The sequence below is a fragment of the Solanum lycopersicum genome, chromosome 5 (genome assembly GCF_036512215.1).
Source record: "Solanum lycopersicum chromosome 5, SLM_r2.1".
NCBI lineage: Eukaryota > Viridiplantae > Streptophyta > Magnoliopsida > Solanales > Solanaceae > Solanum > Solanum lycopersicum.
Window position 1 is genome coordinate 32,271,884 of NC_090804.1, and position 14,110 is coordinate 32,285,993.

Below are 14,110 nucleotides of genomic sequence, written 5' to 3' on the forward strand. Positions count from 1 at the left end.
TACCAAATGACATAAATCCTTAGTGTGTCCCACTTTGAGCCTTAAACCTTTTCTTTGACAACCACATCTTAGCCTATACTTTTTATGAGTGATTTTATGCACTATCCCTCTTTTTAAAAGATTTTTGAGCGCATTGAAGACATGCAAGTTAGAAGAGAATATTCAAAGTTCAAATTTGTCAAAAACAAAAGTTATCAAATTCAGGAATATCAAGAAATCAAAAATGACATCAAAAGAAAGAAAAAACAAGAAATGTTCAAAATTCCCCACAAGTTTAAGCAAGCACAATTCCAAGAAAACAAGAAAAATACTCCAAATGAAAGGGTAAAATTCAAAAGGAAAAACTCAGACAAACAAAGTATCAAAGAGGTCAAAAGTGCAAAAGGTAGGGACAACAAAGAAAATCAAACGCTAAAAGCGTAACAAATGTTGAAAGCATCTATTTAGTACAATGTTCAAGAAGAAATAGTAACTTTTATCCCAAATGACTATCATACCCATACCTAAGCCTACATTACAAGCTATTAACAAGCCCTACATGAATTCAATTCAATGTTCTCACATTAATGGAGATTTACATGAAGGTCAAGCTATGGTATCACAACTGCATGAGTTGAACATTTTTCTGAGTGTGAGTGTGTTTTTTCAGATGCTCCCAAATCAAAACACTTTAAATGTGCTCAAATTGAAAATTTCTTTCTTGTGAGGCTACTTGAAACATGATGTTAGGTCTAGTTTAAAGATTTTGTCTGAAGCAAGATGGACAAATCATGTCGTTACATAAGTATATTTGAGGTACCACTTGAATCTATAGGAATTAGCTTGAAATCAATCTCAGTTGAAAGATAAAGAATTATGAGAAATTCTGTACAATACTATTGTTGGTTCTAACCAACTTAAAATATGTTCCATTTTTCATTAAAAAATGATGAGTTGAAACCCACTTTTCATATTTGTCCAAATAATTTTTTGGACCGTATCAAAGTTTAAATTGCATTTTTGATAGTCATTCATACCCTTCAAAATGACATCTTTTTATTTTTGGTAGTCATACCCTTCAAAATGCCATTTTTTATTTTTTGATACTCATACCCTTCAAAATGTCATCTTTTAATTTTTCGGTAGTCATACCCTTCAAAATGACATTTTTTAAATTTGGGTCGTCATACCGTTTAAACTGACATCTTTTTAAAATTTATGCCCCACATTTTTCCATACCAACTTTGGGAATCATTTCATTGTTGATATATTGTACTTACCAACTTTGTGGACCGTTGCATTATTGATATTTCTCCAAATAACTTTGTGGACCGTTTCAAAGTTCAAATTGAATTTTTGGTAGTCATACCCTTCAAAATGACATCTTTTTATTTTTCGGTAGTCATACCCTTCAAAATGAAAGTTTTTAAATTTGGGTCATTATAGCTTTTAAACTGACATCATTTTCAATTTATGCCCTATATTTGTCCATACAAACTTTGGGGACCATTTCATTGTTGATATTCACCCAAATAACTTTGTGGACCATTTCAAAGTTTAAATTGCATTTTTTGGTAGTCATACCTTTCAAAATGACATCTTTTTATTTTTCGGTAGTCATACATTTCAAAATGACATCTTTTTAATTTTGGTAGTTATACTCTTTAAAATGACATATTTTATTTTTGAGTCGTCATATTCTTCAAAATGACATTCTTATTATTTTTTTGGGTCGTCTGACATTTTTTATTTGGGTCGTCATACCCTTCAAAATGACATATTCTTAAATTTGGATAGTCATACCCTTCAAAATGACATTTATTTTATTTTAGGTCGTCATATTTTTCAAAATGATATCTTTTAGAAATTAATTTATTATCTTAAATAAATTAATTCTTTTCAACTTGGTTTGTCATGCCGTTCAATATGACACTTTTTATTGTGTCTTTCCATTTTAAATTGACATTTTATTTAATTCACGATGTTATTAAGTTTGAATCGTTGCATTGGTTAATACCTTGTTCATATGGTCATGTTTGGATAATTTATGTTATATTTCCTACTAACATTGATATTGCAGATTTTGTGATACGTCATTCGTTTTAAGTTAAACTTAGGTCGTCCGCCTTTCAAATGACATGTTAAATTCAAGTTGAGTCGTCCGCCTTTCAAAGACAAGTTGGGTTGTCACCTCGTTCAAAGTGACATGTTAAGTTCAAATTGGGTCGTCCGCCTTTAAAAGAGACATATTGGGTTTTCACCTCGCTCAAAGTGACATGTTATATTCAAATTGGGTCGTCTGCCTTTCAGGAGACACGTTGAGTTGTCATCTCCCTTCAAAGGACACGTTAAGTTCAAGGTTGGGTTGTCATCTCCCTTCAAATGACATGTTAAGTTTAAATTGGTTCGTCCGCATTTCAAAGAGACAGGATTGGGTTGTCATCCCCCTTCAAATGGCATGGGTCGTCCGCCTTCCAATGAGACAATATTGGTTGTTCATCTCCCTTCAAATGACATGTTAAATTCAAATTGGGTCGTCCGCCTTTCAAAGAGACACGTTGGGTTGTCATCTCCTTTAAATGACATGTTATATTAAAGACTGGGTTGTCATCTCCCTTCAAATGGCATGTTATGATCAAACTTGATCGTCCGCCTTTCAAAGAGACATGTTAGGTTGTCATCTCCCTTCAAATAACATGTTACATTCAAGACTAGGTTGTCAGCTCACTTCAAATGGCATGTTACGTTCAAATTGGGTCGTCCACCTTTTAAAGAGATGCGTTTTGTAGTTACCTCGTTCACATGACATGTTATTCACATCCTCCTCCTTCAAGGTACACAACCTTCATTGTGAAATTTTGCAAGTAACATCAAAGATATTTGAACATTTTCAGTTTACAATCAATGTTTGTCTTTTGTTTATTATTTTTATCCCATTCGATGGACGTAGAGTCTTACTCAAAAGATCTACTAGCGTCTCAATTGATTTTTTCAAAGTTTATCAAACCAAATTTAGGTTCGTCAACTTTGTTTGACCAGGATCTCTTTCATTGATCCTAATCAAACAAAGGGGCAAGTTGTTGACACCAAATTCAAGTCTGATAGTTTTAAAATTAATATATTTTTGAGTATTTTATTTTAAATAGTTCAAATTACATATTTTTGTCATTTTAATGAAATTTGTTGATAATCATCCTTTTCCTCGAAGTATTAAGATTTTTATCGGTTCTTATGTTTATATTATTTTGTCACAGCCAGACGTTCAAATATTTTCTCACTTTTTATAAAATTTATTTTAAATTGCAATTTTTAATTACGTTTCTTCATATTCATTTTATTTATTTTTTTCTATTAAATTGTTAATATTCATTTTGATACTCTACGCAATCTAAAAATTCATTCAAATTTGAATATAATTACATACTCAGACATTTTATCAATCGATAATTTTTGGGTCACAACCTCAAGCCCATAACTTGGGCCAATAATTTTCAACTCCCTATATATGGAAGAATTGGCCCATTAGGTTTTTTGGTGGTGAATACATTTTAGAATTGAGGTTCAATTTTCAAAATTATTTTATTTTATTTTTATTTTTTTTCTACAGTTCATTGCTTTTCCGGTAACTTTCCGGCGACCAGTCACCACCAAACCCCACTGAACAACTCTCTTCTCTCTTTCTCTATTTCCGACTGCCTCCAAGCCAAAGCAATATCACCACCAGACTCCACATTCCGACCAGCAGCAAAATCTGGCCAAACCACCCTCATTTTTTGCTTCTTCTCCGACCAACTGACCCAAAAAATAACTCATATCCCCTATATCTTGTCTTCTCTAGGCGAGAAACAACCCAAAGACTCCACCATTTCCAACCACCGAACCTCCATCACAAACCACCAGACCTTTTTCACTGCCAGCTCCTCCAAACCCCCACAGCCTCCCCTTCCTCCATTTACTTTTCCCGACCATACGACCACCAATAACAAACAATAAACGACCACGAAATGAGATCCTAAACCCACCAGTTAGCCAACCACTTCCCTCAACCCACTACTCGGCGCACCGGAGCTAAACAAACCATTACTCCTCGCCCTTTCCCCTTTTATTTTTGTTTATTTTGAAGGTGTTAAATCTCCATTTCCCTAGCGAGATCAGTGAACCAGCGAGCTCCCACTTCAATCGGATTCCACCATATCTGCCGACAATAGAAAAACAAGCAAATAATTTGTTTCTCTTTTGAGTAAAGTTCTTCTCTGATGTCTATTTGGTACTTTTTTTTAGTGCACTCTTTCCTCTTCGTTTCTTTATTTTCATTCTTCTTCGAATGGTTTGCAAGTCTTGGTGACCTTTGCTTGATTTCATTCTATATTGGTTTTCGTATGCTCATTAATTATTGTTTAGCTTTAATTTATGGTTAACTTTTTGTGATTACAATAGTTGTATAATTATCTTTGTTCATTTTCTCATAGTTGACTTTATTGATTTTTTTTGTTGATTTAGTTGTTAGCTTTTAATTACTATTACTATTATTATTATTTATTTATTTTTGCATTATTCTTGTCAGCTTTAACATATTGTTGTTTATGATTTATTTTATTCACATTGTTTGATTGACTAAAATTTCTTGTTTATTATTGCCATTTTGAATTATATTTATATTTTAGTTGATTTCTTTTTGTAAGTATTTATATTCTATATTAAATGTTTTGTTTGGTGCTATACCTCATGTTATCTTTTACCATTTTTCTTTACCCTATTTCCAGTGATCTGTTGGTTTGATAGCGTTAAGCTACTGTTAGTAATGTTTGCTAGCGTTCATTATTATTGCTATTAATTTTATTCATATTTTAGTTGTTCTTTATTTACTATTCCAACTTGATTTGCTGTTAGAATAATTTAGTTATGGTTGGTATTATGTTTTGTTATTTTTATATAGTTATGTTTTTGAGATTGTGGCATATTATTCTACCTTATCTAATATAGTTGTATGTAATTTGGTGTTTTGAAGAAAATTACTATTAATTGTCCAATGAAAAAACTCTCCATCGATTTTGGAGGCCTCCTCAATATTAAAGACGGATTTTTTTTAGTTTAAGTTCATATAGTTTGTTTGTTAAAATGGTCGATGAAGAAATTACCGTCGTTTTCCAAGACCTCCCATGTTAATAAGACACGTTTTTATTTTAAGTTAGTATATCATATATTGAAGTTATTCATATTTATTTATTACTAACACTTTTACTAAGTGTGTTTAAAGGTACCCAAGATTTACTTCCTTGAAGCTACTCGAAAAGGAGTTCGAATTATATTTTTTAATTCATTATATTGTATATATCGACGTTAGGCAAACCTCAGGCAGATATTATTATTTTTATTTTATTGTGTATATTGCATGTTTATTATATTTGTACAGTATTTTGTTTTCCTTCTCATTTTGAAAAAATAAACGTAGTCGGGAACCACATTTGTGGATTCCGAAAGGGCGCCTAGTCCCTTCCCTTTGGAATAACTTGAACTCCTTACCTAGAATTAAATTGATTTCGTAGACTCTCTTTTAAGTTACTTAATTAATCGGTTTCATAGTTTTTCTAAAAAAATTAGGTGGCAACTCCCTTATCCCTTTTTAACCCTTTAACCCATTTCAAAATTCTTTTAACTAATTCCTTTTTTAATTGAGTCACCTTTTCCAAAAACACTAAAAAATTTGCCAAAATTGCGAAATTGGCATCGAAACATGTAATTTTTGAAATCGGATCGTAACATATGATATTTCAATTAGTCGGCTGGTATGAGTGGATTGAAAGGACGACGAACTTCAAGAGAAATGATAGTGAGCATGGAAACTATTCAATTGCTATGTTAGATATTACAAAAAGCTTCTAAGAGATGTGGCAATATTTAACGAAAATGGAGACCAGTTAATATTTCACAAAATTATTGAGGAGGAACACATGTGTTCATGGTGGCTCATTGCTAGGCTAATAAAACTACACCATAGAGGACCTTTTAGCGGCAATTGATTTTCCTTTTAGCGGCAATAGTTATTGCCACAAATACATTTAGCGGCATTTGAATAAATGTCATTGGATCCAATATCGCTAAAGTATTTAGTGACATGTATGTCAGGTGTCGGTAAAGACCCATATAGGGCGACTTCGAGTAATTCCCGTGACTTTTAGCCATTTGTGATAACCTCGAGCCATTTATGGTGACCTCTAGGGACATCCGACAATATACAACTCCAATAAGGACCAGATAAGGCTAAATCCATTCATTTCCAAAGATTTCCAATCACTTTTTTGCTACCTCCTTGACCTCCGGCAACATCTAGCAATTCACATGACATCCAAATTTAATTTTCTTGCTATCTTCAAATCTAACTGCTCTACCAGGTCTATCTCGATATTCTTTGATCTTGGTTTTTTAAGAGGGATAATGCACAAGTACCTCCTCAACCTATGCCTAAAATCTCAGAGACACACTTATACTATAATAAGGTCCTATTACCCCCTTGAACTTATTTTATTAATAATTTTTTACCCCTTTTCGACCTATGTGGCACTATCTTGTGGGTCCAATGATGGTTGACTTTTTTTTCAATTAGTGTCTCGTAGGCTAAAAAGGGGCAGAAAATTACTTATAAAATAAGTTCACGGGGGTAATAGGACCTTAGTATAGTATAAGTGTGTCTCTAGAATTTCGGACATAGGTTGAGGGGGTACTTGTGCATTTCCCTTTTTAAGAATGTATTAAAGATGATTTTATATCTTAGCCTATCTATATCTTATTTAGAATTTAGTTGCGGTGTTTATTGTTTAAAGCCTGTGGAATTATAATCTTCCCTTGATTTCTTTCCATTGTATATCAAGGGAAGATTCTGAAATTCATAGGATTTAAATGATTGGAAGTCGCCTTGCTCTTTACTGGACCGATCTAGAATGATCTTTACTAACCACACATTTTGGAAACAATAGTGGTCCCTACATGTTTCTTTTTGTTGTAAATGATTTTTTTGAGAAGTAAGAAGTGATTGGTGTGAAATCAAATATTTTCCGTTTTAGTTTCGATTTGTTTCTCTATATGGTGAAACTCTATGCTTCACTTTAATTAGGGAAACTACTTCTATGATTACCACTATTTATACTTTTGTCTAAAAAAGTAACACTCCCTCCGTTTAAAAAAGAACCTACTTCATTTTCTTTTTAGTATGTTATAAAAATAATGACCTCTTTCTTCTTTTATGTAACATTTTAGTTTCGGCTTTCCACGTGACATATTTAAGGTCACATGATTAAAAGACAATTTTGTATTTTTGACCTTATTTTAATATAGAACCACAAGATTCAAAAGTCTTTTTTAAATTCTTAAACTCCATGTCAAGTCAAACCAGGTCATTATTTATGAAACAGAGGGAGTAATATATTTATCATTTTTTTGTGTCTTTCATATGAAAGTTACTCATACAAAATACAAAACAATAAACATATTTATAAAAGTTTTTGTTGCTTGTTTTAAACTATTTTTTCTATAGTGTTGAGTTGGGTCAATTCTTTATTGAGATAACTTCCTTTGGTTGTTTGATTCATTTTATTGAGTCTCGAAATACCATTTTTGGTGGGGTAGTACATTCATTTTTCACGTGCAGGACTCCAAATGAGTTCCAAGGGTCTGTTCGAAATTTGAATGTTTGTTCCAAGCTGTTGATGAACTCACTCCTTCGATATGTTTGGCACTCCAGAAAAAGCAAGTGATTTTTGTAGGAAGCCACAATTACAGAGTTTTGTCGCTTTGGCGTCATATCTTCCACACTACCAACAAAAATTTTGCAGTGGTTGCAATCGATGAGTGTTTGAAGTCCTTCTTATTTTCAAAACCCTCTTATTTTCTACACTTTGTTCTTAAAAAGAGAGAAGGCGATTCAGGGTATTCTTTTACTTTTTTTTTCATTAATTTCTTTGACATAAGTTTGTCAATTACTCTCTTAACTTGTAAATTAATTCTTAAGTCTTAGAATCTAGAGGGTTACTCTTAGGGGAGGGTTTTAAACTTGCATTAATGATGTAAATGAACCATGTGGGGTAGAATGATCATGAATTTTCTCGGGGTTTAGGATTTGGTTACACTGTGGATATTGTTAATCCATTATTGATTGATTATTTTATTTCCATTATTATTTATACCAAGAACAAGCCAAGGTAATTTTAAATTGGCAAGTTAGCTTTATTTTAAGTTTTCAAGGCTTGTAGGCGATGGTTTGTTATTTTCCAAAGTATGTAATCTAATCATGTTAATTTTTATGTAGAGGATTTAAAACTACGAAGTCTAAAGGACAAGTCAAGGAAGATATTTTAAAGAAAGGCCAAAAACATTGAAAAGAGTACAAAACAATAACCTAATGTTTGCCCAATCGAAAGGGAGAATTAGCCAAATGGTTGAATCTCGCCAAAATGGACATTGTCTAATATCCAAGTTTCAGAGTAAATTGGTGAACACAAATGTATCACTGAAAGTGACAGACCGAAGAGTAAAGTTGAAGGTTATCTTAGGTGCACAAGGTGATATTCGGCAATTCACCGAGCATTAAGAGCGTATTCCATCGAGTTTGCCCATTTAAGTTCAAACAACTCAAGCTAGAAAAAGACGAGCTTAATGATACAAATGGTGATCCGTCGAGTGAGTTTGGCGAGCCCAACTAATGATACAAACTGTGATCCGCTGATTGAGTGGAGAACGCTCTTTTTTGAAAGTATGAATAGTTGGGAAGTAAGAGAAAATAAATTTATCTTGTCTTTTATCAGTTTTACTTTTGGAACTCTTAGAAAGAGAACCATTGAGTATTGCTATTCGTGGTGGGGTTTACCATTTTTCTCTTGTAACCAACAATTGAAAGTTGAATTCGAAGTGGTCTTAATTATCATTACTTAATCTCATTGAATCAATGACTACTATCATGATAGGTATAGTCCTTGTATTTTTTTGTGATGGGTGGTTAAAATTCCAATTTTTAGGGGTGTGATTATCGGGGTGGGTCTTGATTTAAATTAGTGGGTATGTTGTATTTGCTATTTTGAGAAAATACATAAAGTGACACCAAAGGTTTACTCAAATTTTTAAAAACATACTTTAGCTATGCATATATCTTATTACCTCCTAAACAATTTCGAACATATATTATTACATCATTTTTAAATCAGTTCTCAAATTTTAAAAAGCAAGTGTTATAACCCTTCAATCATTATGTGACACAAGTTAATTTAATTTGAAATACAATTTCTCTCAGACTATGTTCTTCATAAAAAAAGTTGGATTCCAACTATGATATAGTAAATTGGTGGAATCTGATTGTAATTGTATTGATAATTGGAAAACCACTTCCTATGATGATGTAACCAGAAACTTTCCTTGTCAATGTTCAAAAAAATGTCAAAGATATTTCTGTATTATTCTCGAGAAAAAGAAGAGACAAAGGACATGCATTTATTTTGCATTCAACTGTAATGTTATCATTAAAAAAAAAGAATCTTTCTAAAGTGATTTATTTGTTTGTTTGAAAGATTCCCGTTTTAAGTTGGTCCAAATAAAAAACAAACTGGTAATGTTAATTTAAAATTTTGTTCACTATTATGTGTATGAAGTCTTTGCTTATCTCAGGTGCTATGTCGTAAGTGTACTTATATTCAGAGAAGTGTAAACATGTTATTGTCTTAGGACCTGGGGCAACCGTAGGAGGAATGTGTGCTACACATTGCTCTGGTTCTTTCGCAGCGAGGTAATTGCTCTGAGACTGTTTCCATGGTGTTAATCTAATCATTGCATTTGCTGCAGGAAAATGTTCTTTAGTTATATCCAGGTGCCTTCAGAATTTAACTCCTCCTCTCTCTCTCTCTCTCTCTCTCTCTCTCTCTCTCTCTCTCTCTCTCTCTCTCTCTCTCTTCTTATTAAGTAATGTGGAAAATCTTAAAGCTATACTATGATTAATTAACACATCTTGTGGCATCCACGTAGCTAGTAAGCAATCAAATGACCCCATTGATTTGGTATTAATGTATAGAAGGGTCTACTATATTACTAGTGTTAAAATGTTTTTATATGATATTTCAATTAGTCGTCTGGTATGAGTGGGTTGAAAGGAGGACGAACTTCAAGACAAATGATTGTGAGCATGGAAACTATTCAATTTCTTTGTTACATACTACACAAAGCTTCTAAGAGATGTGGCAATATTTAACGAAAAAGGAGACTCAGTTAATATTTACATAAAATTATTGAGAAGGAACATGTGGTCATGGAGGCTCTTTGCTTGGCTAATAACACTACACCACAAAGAACCTTTAGGGGCAATTGATTCTTCTTTTAGCGGCAATAGTTATTGCTACAAATATATTTACCTGTATTTGATTAAATATTATTAGATCCAATGTCGCTAAAGCCTTTAGTGACATATTGTTGGGTGCCAGTAAAAACTCTTATTATTGCCGCTAAAAGTAATTTTAGCGGCTTTTATTTAGCTGCCTTTACTATTGCCATTAAAAGTTACTTTAGGCGCAAGCATATTTTGTGGCATTTGTTATTGCCGACAAAGATAATAATTGCTCCTCAAGCAATTATTGAAATAACCAAAAGCTTATCATAAATTCACCTTAATTCACATGTTTAACCCTCTTTTATAACCTTAAAAATAAAATTCATAAGAGAAATAAATTTGAAGGGAACAAAGAAAAATTACCAAACTCAAAACAATGTAACACTTAAAATAATAAGAACAAAAAATCTTAATACATTCAATTTCATATCTTGTAGCGGTAAAAAAAACTATGAATTATCAAAATAGAAAAATGTGTTCAACAACAATGGAGAAAAAAAGGCAATTAAGCCAGTGTTTGTTCCCTAATGCAAAATGTGACAACTTTCTCGATCAGTATGTCATTCCTTGGACAAGCTCACCATTTAAATGAGTATGTCACAGTACACATATAGCAGTAGATTGTTAGACGACAAAAAATTGACATGCTAATTACATTTGTTACTCACTAAGAACTAGGTGACTAAATTTTGAAATAGAGACGTGATAGAAAAGCACCAACCATCGTCCCGTCATGTACCTAGTTTTCATATAATATTTCATATCACAACTAAGGAATCAATTGACAAGAAATATCCTGGTTAGCAAGAGGAAAAAACTGAAGTAATGCCTTCTCAAATTCACCGAGCAATAATGTATTTATATAAAAGAGAACCTTAAGCCAGCCTATGTGGCACCACCACAAACTATGATTCCCTTTTAGATTATTTATTTCCAAAATTAGCCTCCCTTTCATGAAAAGTTGCGACTTTCACAAAAAGTTGAGACTTTTATAAAAAGTTGGATACTTTTATGAAAAGTTGTGACTTTTACGAAAATTTGCGATTTTTCATGAAGAGTTCCAACTTTAATAAAGAGTTGCGATTTTTATGAAGAGTTGCAACTTTAATGAAAAGTTTCTACTATGAAGAGTTGCATTTTAAATGAAAATTTGTTACCTTTTCGATAAGTCACAATAAACGTTTATTCAAACTACCCTTTGAAGTCTATAAATAGAGGGTTTTCCTCTAATTTTAAAACAACAAAAATTCTGAACTTCTTCTTCTTCTGCACAATTATATATTTGTGTACTTTTCTCTTGTTGAGTGGGTCACTGACACCATTGTTCTTGTATCAACACACTTGTGAATGAATCTTTTTGCCTGGAGATGATCTATTTTTTTAAACCTCGGATACTAGAATGGAAAATTTTCCTTAAGGGGACAATGTCCATTCAGTGGGCTTGATGTTTTCCTTTATGTTGCATTTAATTATTACAGATCCTTATATGCTTTTCACAGTGATTAATTTATACTTATGTTATTAATTTTTATTTTTGAGTACATGTTTTAAGTTTTGTTGGTCATGTTTATTATGCGTTTGATCATTATGTTGAAGTAAAAATATGTAAATCCAGAGTTTGATTTATTCATTAGACTATTCGTGTCCTATAGATTAGAATTCTTAAACTTGTAAAACAAAATGAGTTTTATCTTTATATTGTTTTGAGTGTCTAAAAGATTCATGGGATGTCTAATAAGAGACTTTGAGTGTTCAAAAGTTATGGTTGTTCCACACTACCTTGGTGCTTGATTAATTCAACTTTCTATCTTATTGAGACATTCAATCAACTAGTGACATCCAAAAAATAAAGAAATGTAGTGGGAAAATAAGTATTTTACTCAACCTTAATCAAACATTTGGGGTTCAAATATTGGAGTGGAGTCAATCAATTATCCAAAGTAGGATGAATCTATATCAACCAAATATTCAAGAAATAATTATCTTCTTATAAATTTTTGATTGGAAGTTCCAAAAAATTAAGTCGGAACTATATTGATCGAAACAAAAACAATAAAATATGGGTTTTTGGCTATCAAAGTAGTGTCATCGAGTGCGTATGATTTTGAATAAGGTACCTGACAAGACACCATTTAATCAAAATTATTTGAGCGACATAATATAGGTGTTTACTTTTAAGTTGATTGCAAATTTACTTTCAAATTGCAATCTCCAACAATAGATTCAGAATTATCACTTCAGTATGGGATCTCTTTCATATCACATATCTGAATGACAAGTAAAAAGTTCGAGGTGTGTGATCCTAATAAAATAAATAACAAAGCACAACGAGTTCTATCAGTTAAGTCTCAATTTAGAGTAATCTTCTAGACAACCAGAGCTAGGTGTTTACTGTTAAGTTTCTCACAAGCCATAACATCAATATTATCTCAATCCACACACTCCCAACACACACATGACTATCAAAATCCGAACATTCAACATACATTCAATAGAACATACAAAATCAAACAAAACCCACAGGCCATAGCATCTTGCACACTTAAAGACATGATTTTTCAAAGACAATCACATGCCTAGTATAATCTAGAAGGACTACAATGTGGCAAACAAAGACAATAGCTTCAAAATTCAGTATAACAAGGAAATAGATTTGGACAAGACATACCTGTCTAGTAGTACTTTCATTGTTTTGAGGCCTACTTAATTCCGTAGGAGCATATTTCCACATGACTTATCTCATCCATGATAATAGGTATCAAACAGTGTATTATCGCAATACAAGATGAGACCATTCCATTGATCCCTTGGTATTTGAGCTGGTCCATTTTTCATCAAGGCATCTTTGGTCTTATATTTGGTCAGTTACATCGCCTTCAAGTCGCATTTATAGTCCCTCCATTTTTTTTCTATTGACTTTTTCACTAACTCTTCTCCGCTTATCGGAATGGAGAACTTCTACTAAAAAGATAGGCAAAAGTTAACAAGATAATATCATGTATAAGAAAGCAATGATACTTGTTAAGATTAATAATCTTATACCTTTACAAATTCCAAAAACTTTGTCTTTTCTTCTTCATCAAACACTCAGCCAATCATTTGCATTTAATGGTGTCAAATCTGGAGTTCTAACAAAGATCCCTAGAAAGCTAGCCAGCATTGATCCCTATTTTCCTATTGACTGATTACGACTATTAAATGACACGACAATTGTCTTCACCAGTGGTAGATTCCAGACATATTTTAATAAAGTAGGTCCACGAACATTACTCGTTTAAGAAGGACGTGAAATAAATTCAGAATTCACTTGTGACAGTCATTAGAGAACAATTCAACAATCAAGTTAAATGGTTTAACAGAAGAAGATAGTAAGTTTGGCTTGGCAGTGTGGCAGTAAAGGAAAATTCATTGTTAGTTCTGCTTACACAGATCTTTATTCCTCCAACAATCAGATAGGTTGTTGTCAATCAAGATGGATTGGAAAGTGAAAGTACCTTACAAGGGAGCATTTTCACGTGTCTCTCAACAAAAGAGAAGGAAATGCAATCAAACGCCACACACATATATAAATAGAGTAAAAGAACTTTCTTAAACACATCACACAAGCCTAATTAGTCAGGGGAGATTTTACTGGTTATTCACTATATTGTTTCAATGCTCTTGCTCAGTTACTCCAACTTCTTCAACCGCATTTTCTCGCTTTCACCCACCAATTGTACATGTGAAAAAAGTTAAAGATGATTTTTTGAATAACATAGATTTCTCGAG